The sequence below is a fragment of the Peromyscus eremicus genome, chromosome 2 (assembly GCF_949786415.1).
Source record: "Peromyscus eremicus chromosome 2, PerEre_H2_v1, whole genome shotgun sequence".
Lineage (NCBI taxonomy): Eukaryota > Metazoa > Chordata > Mammalia > Rodentia > Cricetidae > Peromyscus > Peromyscus eremicus.
In genome coordinates, this window is record NC_081417.1 from 3143357 (window position 1) to 3153111 (window position 9755).

A 9755-nucleotide genomic window follows, 5' to 3' on the forward strand; every position below is an offset into this window, starting at 1 on the left:
CCAAGAGAGTTTTTAAAAGAAATGGAAAATTCTATGTTTCTATAGAAATAAAAAGAACCAAGAACAGCAAAGATCATTTTGCAAAAGAGCAAAAATAAAATTGAAGGGCTGATGGTCACGGCTGTGAAGTCTTGTCATACAACTTGGTATTTGAGCTGTGGCCTTATCAATACAAGCACAAATGCAGACTGAGGGAACTCATTGAGGGGCCAGAAACAGGCCTACTCCAATGGCTACCTTACGCGGACAGTATGTGTCACTAGGGAACCAGTTATTTCTTCAATAGAGTGGGTATCTATTTGACACAAGCAAGCAAAACCCCAAAGGCCTGTCCTTTACAGTGTATATTTACTCCTCATTATTTCAGGCTTTATTTTTCAGTTTCTTATCCACCGTTAATAACAATCAAAAATACTAAATAAAAATTTTGGAAATAAGTAATTCATAAGTTTAAAACTGTGTGCCTAGCAGAGTGGGATTTGGTACTATCCTGCTATGTTCTTGGCCCACAGTAACCACATATTTTATGCCACCCATTATTAGACATTCAGCAACCATCTTGGTTATTAGACAGACTACTGAGAAACTGCAGTACATGTGCTGTGGTGGCCCATGCTTTACTTAATGGTGATAGTGATCTACAGTGTACGAATTGAAAAGACAGGCAATTCTCTAAGGGAAAGTAGGGAAGCTCTCAACTGAGAAAAATACAGCTTAAACAAGGTTGATGTTATCCACAGCTTTATGGGCAATGGTGGATTACTATAGCAAAAGAATTCAGGAAGAGTTATGGGTATAAAACTTACACTGTAAAGAATGTGATGCAGAGACCCAATCCTAGAAGAATACGGAAACTCTGAACCAGGAGCCATAGACACCAAACCCAAGCTCTACTACTTTCATGGCAGAGGCAGGATGGTGTCCTGGCTATGGCAGGAGCAGAGTTTGAAGAAAAATTTCTTGAGACAAGAGAACAGTATGAGAAATTGCAAAAGGATGGACACCTGCTTTTTGACCAAGTACCTTTGGTTGAAATGGATGGAATGCTGCTGACATAGTCTAGAACCATCCTCAGCTACCTTACTGCCAAGTACAACTTGTATGGGAAGGATCTGAAGGAGAGAGTCAGGATTGACATGTATACTGGACCTGATGATAATGATCACCATTTAAACTCCCTGAGGAAAAAGAGGAGAATTATGCTTTAATCATGAAGAGAGCTAAAACTCATTATTTCCCTGTCTTTGAAATGATTTTAAAAGACCACGAGGAAGCTTTTCTTGTTGGCAACCAGCTCAGTTGGGCATACATACAGCTGTTAGAAGCCATTAAGATGGCGGAAGAACTTAGCGCTCCCGTGCTGTCTGACTTCCCTCTGCCGCAGGTACTTAAGACAAGAATCAGCAACATTCCTACAATTAAGAAGTTTCTGCAGCCTGGGAGTCAGAGGAAGCCACTTCCAGATGACTACTATGTTGAGGTGGTCAGGAACATCCTGAAGTTCCAGTGGCAGCAGGTGTTCAGGTGGCTACAGAGAGGATCCAATGGCAGCATCCCCATAGGCCAGCTAGGGAGCAATTCAGAAGCACAGGATATATCCCAGGAGTCTTCAGCTCTAGTAGAGTATTATTTTAAGGGATGTTACTTTTGTTTATGTTGCATTTGTTTAACTCCATGAAGATATGTTATTGTACCTGTGTAAAACACCTGATGGTCTAATAAAGAACTGGCCAATAGCAAGGCAGGAGAAAGGATAGGTGGGGCTAGTAGGCAGAGAGAATATATAGAGGGAAAATCTGGGAGGAGAGTTAGATCTAGGAGCCAGAGGAGGAGGAGGACTCCAGGGACCAGCCACCCAGCTACACAGCAAGCCACAGAGAAAGAGTAAGATTTACAGAAGTTAGGGAACAGGAAAAGCCCAGAGGCAAAAGATAAATGGGTTAATTTAAGGAAAGCTGGCTAGAAACTAAAACAAGCTAAGGCTGGGCATTCATAAGTTTAAAAAAAAAAAAGTGATGCAACATTTTCATGAGCTTAAGGGAAGCAAAGGTTTGTTAACCAGTTAAAAATGCAAATTTAAAGGGTAAGACTAGTAAATTACATCACATTTAAATGTAAAAGGTCTAGTATCAGAAGGTACCAGTTAGGATGCAGACCATCCCACCCATGTGCAGGTCTCAGTCAGTTTCCATGACATGCTCAGATGGGAAATGTCCACTGAGCTGTGCTCTCTGAATGTTCCCATCCTTCTACACATGCATCACATTCTTGATGAGAATTTTCAAAAGACAAGAATGACGAAGAAAACCACAGAAACCACAGAGCAGGAAAAGGTATTTGACACATACATCTTACAAAGCATGAAGTAGACTACATAAAGAATTCTTCTCAATAAGAAAAAGACAAACTAGCAATTTAAACCATAGGCAATTGCTGGGTACATGACTTGGGGTCTGGAGATTGCTCAGTGGTTAGAGTGCTTCTTGCTCCTCCAGTGGAAATGAGTTTGGTCCCTTGAAGGTGGGATTACAGGAGATTATGAGCTGCCAAGCTTTGGTAGTGTGATTTATTAAACAGACAGGGCTTAATTCAATGAACATCGACAGCCAATCATGGAAGACCTCAGGAAGCTTTCCAAATGTCAGTCTTTGTAGGCCAGAAATATAGCCAATTGACAAAACTTAAATAAGTTAAAACTAAATAGTCTATAATTATAACCTTCAACATTTTCTTAAAAGATGACATAATTATTTTAGGCTACTGGTGGAGAATACTTTTTTTTTGACCTAAGAAAGGAAAGTCATTTATCATGGACTAAGAATGGAGTTTAGCATGATTACAGGGAGGTTTGTTTTGCAAATATTTCCATGTGCTATCTGTGTGTACATTAGTCTGATTATCCAGTGTAAATTATCCAAAGTAAGAAACTATGTTTGAATCCATTTGCATTCCATACCACAATTATAAAACAAATTTAGTCTATACTTAGAACAATAACCAGTCATTAGTACAGTTGTTTCTGAGGCTTTGTATGCTTCTTGGAAAAACACAACTGAACAATTTTCAGCAATGCTTATGGGCAGTATTATAGCTCAGTTTAGGGGATATTCAATAAATATATATAATGATACCAATAAAGATATAGCATTGAATGAAATTTTTTTTAAAAAAGCTCTTCCTGAGTTTTTATTAAAGAGAAAAGAAACACAAAGTTGTAATTTTCCTGTAAAATTTTCTACATTGAATACATCATTGGATGAATACTTTGGGAAAGTGATGAATAAAAGAAAAATCCAGAATGTAAGGGTCAGACTTTCAGATAGTTTGCCAGTTTTACATTAATGTAACAAAATACCTGCTATAATCAGCTTAGAAGAAAAGAAAAGCTCACTATGACTCAGTCCGTGAGTGGCTGGTCCTGTTGCCTACACTGCAGCAGCAAAGCACGTCAAAATTCTTTACTTTAAAGCTGAGTGCAAGAGGAGGATGGCCAGAGCCACAAACCCCCTTCAGGATACATCCTCATGACCTTCCACCTTCTAAAGGATCCAGGCTGATGATCAAGCCTTTAACATTTGAGTCTTTGGGAGATATTCCAGATAAAATCTCAGGCAGATTGGGTGATCAGGAAAATCTCCATTAAGAAAATTAAATTTTTCCACTCAGCAAGGGGGAAATCATGTCTGGTAAGGAAAACTGAGCTAACTACCAAGGCTACTAAAGTCATGAATATTAAAAGAGAACCTACACCACCACTGTACTAAAACAGCATGATCCCTAACTACGATCAAAATATTTGCCTTATACCCACTGGTAAGACACCTCACCTCTCATCAAGGAAACTTCTCTTTGTGACTGTCAGAGAACATTATAGAAGAACACAACTTCCATCCCAGTAGATAAATCTACAACACAACTTCAGTACCTCAGAATGTAAGGTTTGGGGATCATTTCAGAAGAGTGGGTTGAAAGATTATAAGAGGCAGAGGATCAGGGAGTTTGCTGTGAGAATGTCTCCTAGAAATGTCAGAAGCTACAACCATAAAGTCTCACCTACATGGCTGCCCAAACATGAGCTGAACAAGGAAGACACCAATAGATGTGCCAAAATCGATGAGCGTTTGTTGCTACAAAAAGTCCAAGAGACCTCAAACCTACACAAAGAACTACAGGCAACATAGGAATGCTGAGAGTGGGAGAAATAGTCTTCCCCAGGGAAGAGCACACTGATTAGTTATCTAATATCAAATGGTCAGCCCTGAAACATACACACAAATAACATTACACAGACTAAGAAGGTTATGTTTATGTATTTAGTAATACACTTGCCACCCCCACATACATATGTAACAATAATTAATGAAAAAGGAAGCCACGAATTTGAAGGAGAGCAAGGAGGGGTTAATGGGAGGGTTTGGGTTTGGGGGAAAGACAAATAAGGGGAAACTATACTATTATATAATCATTTCAAAAAATAATTACAAAAAGAACTCATAATTTTGCATGTGTGTGGGGGATGTCTCATGAGCTTCCACTCCTTGCTAAGGAGCTACTGAGAGCTGGTGGCTTCTGGAGGAGGGAAACTCAATTCTCTTTATGGGTATGGACTCTGGTAAGTCAATCACACTCTAGTGCATGGGACTACACACTTGGGTTATTAAAAAAAGATAAAAAGAACATGAAGTTGGCAGGGGATGAGGAGGTGGCTGGTAGGTCTAGGAGGATTTAAGGGGAGGAATGGAGTCAAACTATGTCCACAATATACTATAAGCATGTATGACATTTGAAGAATTAATAAAAATGTTATATTTAAAAAAAGAAAAAAATTAAATTTTAGTAAAAATTTGAAGTGGATACAGAAAAAAAAAGAAAAAAAACAGAAGTGACCAGAATTTTAGCCAGGAGAACAGTGAGTGCAAACCTAAAGACCCAGAGGCAGAATAGTGCATGGAATATTCCAGGATAACACAGAGGCTCATGAACAGTGAGTAAAGGAGGAGTAATGGGAAACTAGATCAGAAAAACAATGGGTCCATATAATGCTGAGAATTACAGACCATTTTAGAACTTCTGACTCTATTGAGATATGAAGAATCTGTAATGTTTTTAGAGATGACATATAATGATTTTCTTGTTAGTAATATTATCCTGGTCTATTCAGAAGCGGTTGTAGATTATGAGTTTAGAAACAAGTAGAATAATAAGTTTACTAATCATGTCAATAAGAAATGGTGTGTGATTTGGATATGGTGGTACTGACAGGGGTGGTGGAAGATTTTGAACATATTTGGAAGAGGAAGCTAAGTGGCATTAGTGCCAGAGTAGATGAGGGGTACAGAAAGGAGTGGAGATTGATTTAAGTAGCTTTTGGCTTAAGACTTGTAACTGTGTTGTTGCCATGACTGAGAAGCAAGATTTGAGGGCCACAAAATCTGAAGCATGTTAAATTAACATGTTCACTGGCTGTGGAAATAGGATATATTCAGAAATATTATATCTGAAGAGTGCCTTGACTCTCTGATCCCATGAAGCCCCCTCTCCTTGTATCACACTGAAGATGATGCAGAGATTTTTATTTTGTAAGAGAATACGTACTTGTATCTTCCTTCCATTTTGGACAAAAACCAAGGTCAATATACATCATCTGGCCCGCTAAGAGTAGAAAGGGCCATCGGGCCAAGCGAGCTGCAGGACCTAGCTACTACTCACAGCAGGAGCTAGTGGAGTACATATGGGCCAGATCTCAGATTGGTGCTGGATCAAAGGTATGGAGCATCAACTTGGATAAGGAGAAGTTGGTGTGGAAGCCATCTCTCATGTTACAGGATTTCATACCCTGTCAATAAGCCTGGGGGATGGTACTTACAGACTAATAAATTGGATCTTGGAAGGCTAGAGAAGCAACATGTCATTCTAATTTAGAAATTCTAGAACTGCCACCACAGACAATAGAAGAAAAGAGGAGAGAGACATGGCCATTTCTGGAATGGATATATGGTCTGGAAACCTACTTTATCCCTTGCCAAATTTGTAGGCCTGAGGCACTTCTCAGAATCTAAGTCCAGTGATTCCCTGTGGGGGAGGTCTTTACCACAGTGATGTCTTCATGGTTATTGTTCCCTTCAGCTGTCACCATGATGATCTATGGCAGTATACTCAGAGAACAATTACCCTGGCGAGGAAAGACTGAACAAACATTTCAAGAACTGTTATACCCAGGGAATGAAGCTACATCAAGGACATGGTGAGCAGTGAAAAATCCCAGCACTGAGAAGGGTAAATGAACACAGTCCTATCCCTCAATAAGCTACTCGCAAGTGATGCCTGCAGGGAAAGGGAAAAATCTGTTTTCTCGAATGGCATGACACTGGGTATATCAAACACACTTCAGGACCGGCCCTACGCACAATAGCGGTTGGCCAACAAAAAACAGAATCCATCAACCAAAAACATTCGTTGCTTTTGTGTGTATGTTGGGGGGGGGACTTTATGTTTGGTCTTGATATTTTTTTTATCTTACTGTTTTTTGTTTATTTTATTTTTATTTTCTTGAGAGAGAGGAGAGAGAGAGAGAACAAAAGAGAGACAGAGAGACAAAGACAAAGAGACAGAGATGCGAAGAAAGACATACAAAGAGACAGAGAACATGAAGTTCTGTAATTGGGAAGGATCTGGGAGGAAGTGGGAGAGGGATAACATGATCAAAATATATTGTATGAAAAAAATTAGAGTAAAAAGGAAAAAAAGAAAAGATCCTGATTAGGAAGGAAAGATGGAGGCAGGTCACAAGTGCAGCCCCAGAATGCCCTGTTTCTTGGCCAGATGCTTAGTGTCTGTGTGCAGATTGGAAGAGATACAAACTGGCTTCTGAACTAGTGAAGCAATAGTGAGCAACAGGTGGAATACTCAAGAAAACAGCTTCTCCCATCACCAGTGTAACAGATCCAACATGTAATATTGTGGGAAGAGCAATTAGTACTAATCTTACAACTTAGACTTGGTGCTTCCTTGGTTTTGATTTTGCTTTGTTGTTTGTTTCTTTGGGGACAAGGTCTTGTGTAGCCCCAGTTGGTTTTAAACTCACTATGTATTTGAGGATGACCTTAAACTTTTGATTTCCTGCCTTCACATCTCAAAGCTATCACACCCCATTTATGCTTTCCCACTTGGTGCTCCCTATTTTCCTAATTAGTTCTCCAAGGTGGACTCTATACAATAATGGCCCAAAACAAATGCAAACAAGTGGCCATTTGAACTGCAGCTTTGATACCAATGCAGGATATTTGCTATAGCAGATTAACACCATCCTAAATTTGAAAACAAAAACCTGAAATGCATCCAAATCAGAAATATTTCAGCACAAACATGACAGATACTACAGCTGTCCTCATGTTACATGTCATAATCAAAACATAGATGCTGTCAAAATTTTGTGTAAAATCACCTTTGAACTGTGTGTAAGTAAAATAAAGCCTAAGTGAATTTTGTGTTTAAACTTGGATCTCATGTTCAAGGTGGCTCATTATGCATATGTAAATATTCCAAGATCTGAAAGCGTAACATTGTTAGTCTCAAAGATAATGGATACCCTTATACTCAACTTGTACAGGACTCAGGTCTTTCCTAAGGCTTTTCATCCCTATCTGAAGCAGAATGTGAAGAAGTTGGAATTCCCACAAGACAGAGTGAAGTTCTCTGATGCTGCTGCCTTCTGTGCTAACTGTGCAGCCCTGTGCCATGGTGCCATCTGAAAGTAACTGAATTAATATGGTATGCTAATTATACCATCCTAATGCGAACAGATGAGCAAGAAATAGCAAGTATTCCAGAGGCCTTTGTAAAAGAAAGTAGAACATGAACCCAACAATGATCTAGGGTATGAGGTGAAATATTTAAAGGCTCAGTGATCTGGAACATTCCTACACATACTCATTTGTTTTAAATGCTAAATTATTGCATTTTTGCCTTTATAACCACTGACAAGGAAATACAATGCCAAACTGGCCTATTTAGGTACTAGGGATAGCACATTCCACACTTGGGAATACTTCTGAGAGACAGAGGGTTCTAGAACCTGCTCTGAGTGGCTACAGTGCATATAAGGCTGCAGCATGATCAGTCCTGTTGGACATACAACCTGGTAGAAACCATTGTTGGTTCAGAGATAGCTTTGGTAGGAAGTGATGCTGCTGGACCCTAAAGCAAAATAATGGGAGAACTGCACTGAAGACCCACAGACTACTGGAGCAAGGATACACCAGCATCAGAGAATTATACACTGCTATTATAAAAACCTGAGTAGAGACATTTGTCAGAGCTGACTATGAGCTGAGGTCAGAGTGGTTAGATCATTTAGAAACATAATAGTTACTGATGCAACATGGTGAAAGACGTGCTCATCTATGTGACAACACAGTAGGTTTCTTTAATATATGTTGGTTATCTTGCTCCATCAAGATATCCATTCATAATGAGCTTTAAATATTCTGCATTTAGCCTAAAATTTATGACATTTGTATTACAGTGGCATCCTTAGATTATTGTAATAGGAGTCAAGTTTGAGGCATTTATTTGTCAAGAATTGTTAACCAGTGGCTAGAGAAATGCTCATTGGTTAATAGCACTGATTGCTCTTGCAGAGGACATGAGTTAGATTTCCAACACATACATGGCCACTCACAATGATCTGTAAACACTTGTCCCAGAGGACAGTGCTTTCTTTTGGCCTCTGTGGGCACCAGGCACACATGTTATACAGACATACATGCAGTCAAACATTACTACATATAAACTAAACATGTGGTGATATTTTGTTTGTATTCTAACAAATAAAGCTTGCCTGGAGATAAGAGTGTTAACCATAGAGGCCAGGCAGTGGTAGCACATATTTCTAATCCCAGCACCTGGGAGGAAGAAGATCAGGAGTTCAAGGTTACCCTGGGCTACACTAGATTGATCCAGTCTAAAAAAGAAACATAGCCGGCGGTGGAGGCTCACAAGTTTAATCCCAGCATTTGGGATCTCATGCTTTTTATCTCAGCACAGGAGGTGGAGACAGGAAGTGATATGGCTGAGCAGAGAGAGGAATATAAGGCAGGAGGAGACAGAATCTGAGGATTCCTACAGGTAAGCAGTCTCTCTAGTGGCTGGCTCCTTTGCTTCTCTGATCTTTCACCTTTTACCCTGATATCTGACTCCAGGTTATTATTATTAAGACCTATTAGAATTTGTGCTACATAAAAATGATGGAAATAAAAGTTAAAAAAATAACTCCTAGTCTAAGAAGATATAAAGTATAAACATGATGAGAGAATACACAGTTAAACTTGAAGCAAATGAAGCAGGCAATGAGTTGTAGAGGAAGTGGTAAGGAGGCACACAAGATGGGCACATTTCTTCCTGTCCTAACAGGATATGCTCCTAATATACATGCCTATTTATAGTGATCTAAGGAACTACTTGCAGAACTGTTAAACAAGGTGCAGTTTTAATATTATATATTTTTATGAGGAGCAGGTTACCCTAAATTTCTGCTAAAAATTTATTAGATTATCACGGATCTACTTTCTATCCAAACATAAAGTCACATCTAGTGAAATACTATGTTCTCTCTGTGCTGATTTTTTAACTTGAAGAGCTAGTCATTTCCTGGTGGCCTCCCTGTGCGTGCAGTGCTATATGATATGGAACCATGTCTATTTGTCATACATGTTCAGGATATCAGGAAACAGGACCCTAGTGAAAGCTAAAGTTCT

At 39.2% G+C, this 9755-nt stretch overlaps 1 pseudogene; it reads left to right on the forward strand.

Annotated features, from left to right (window-relative positions):
• Window positions 1-229: 229 nt before the first annotated feature.
• Window positions 230-7751, forward strand: LOC131904440 (glutathione S-transferase A4-like; annotated as a pseudogene).
• Window positions 7752-9755: the final 2004 nt, after the last annotated feature.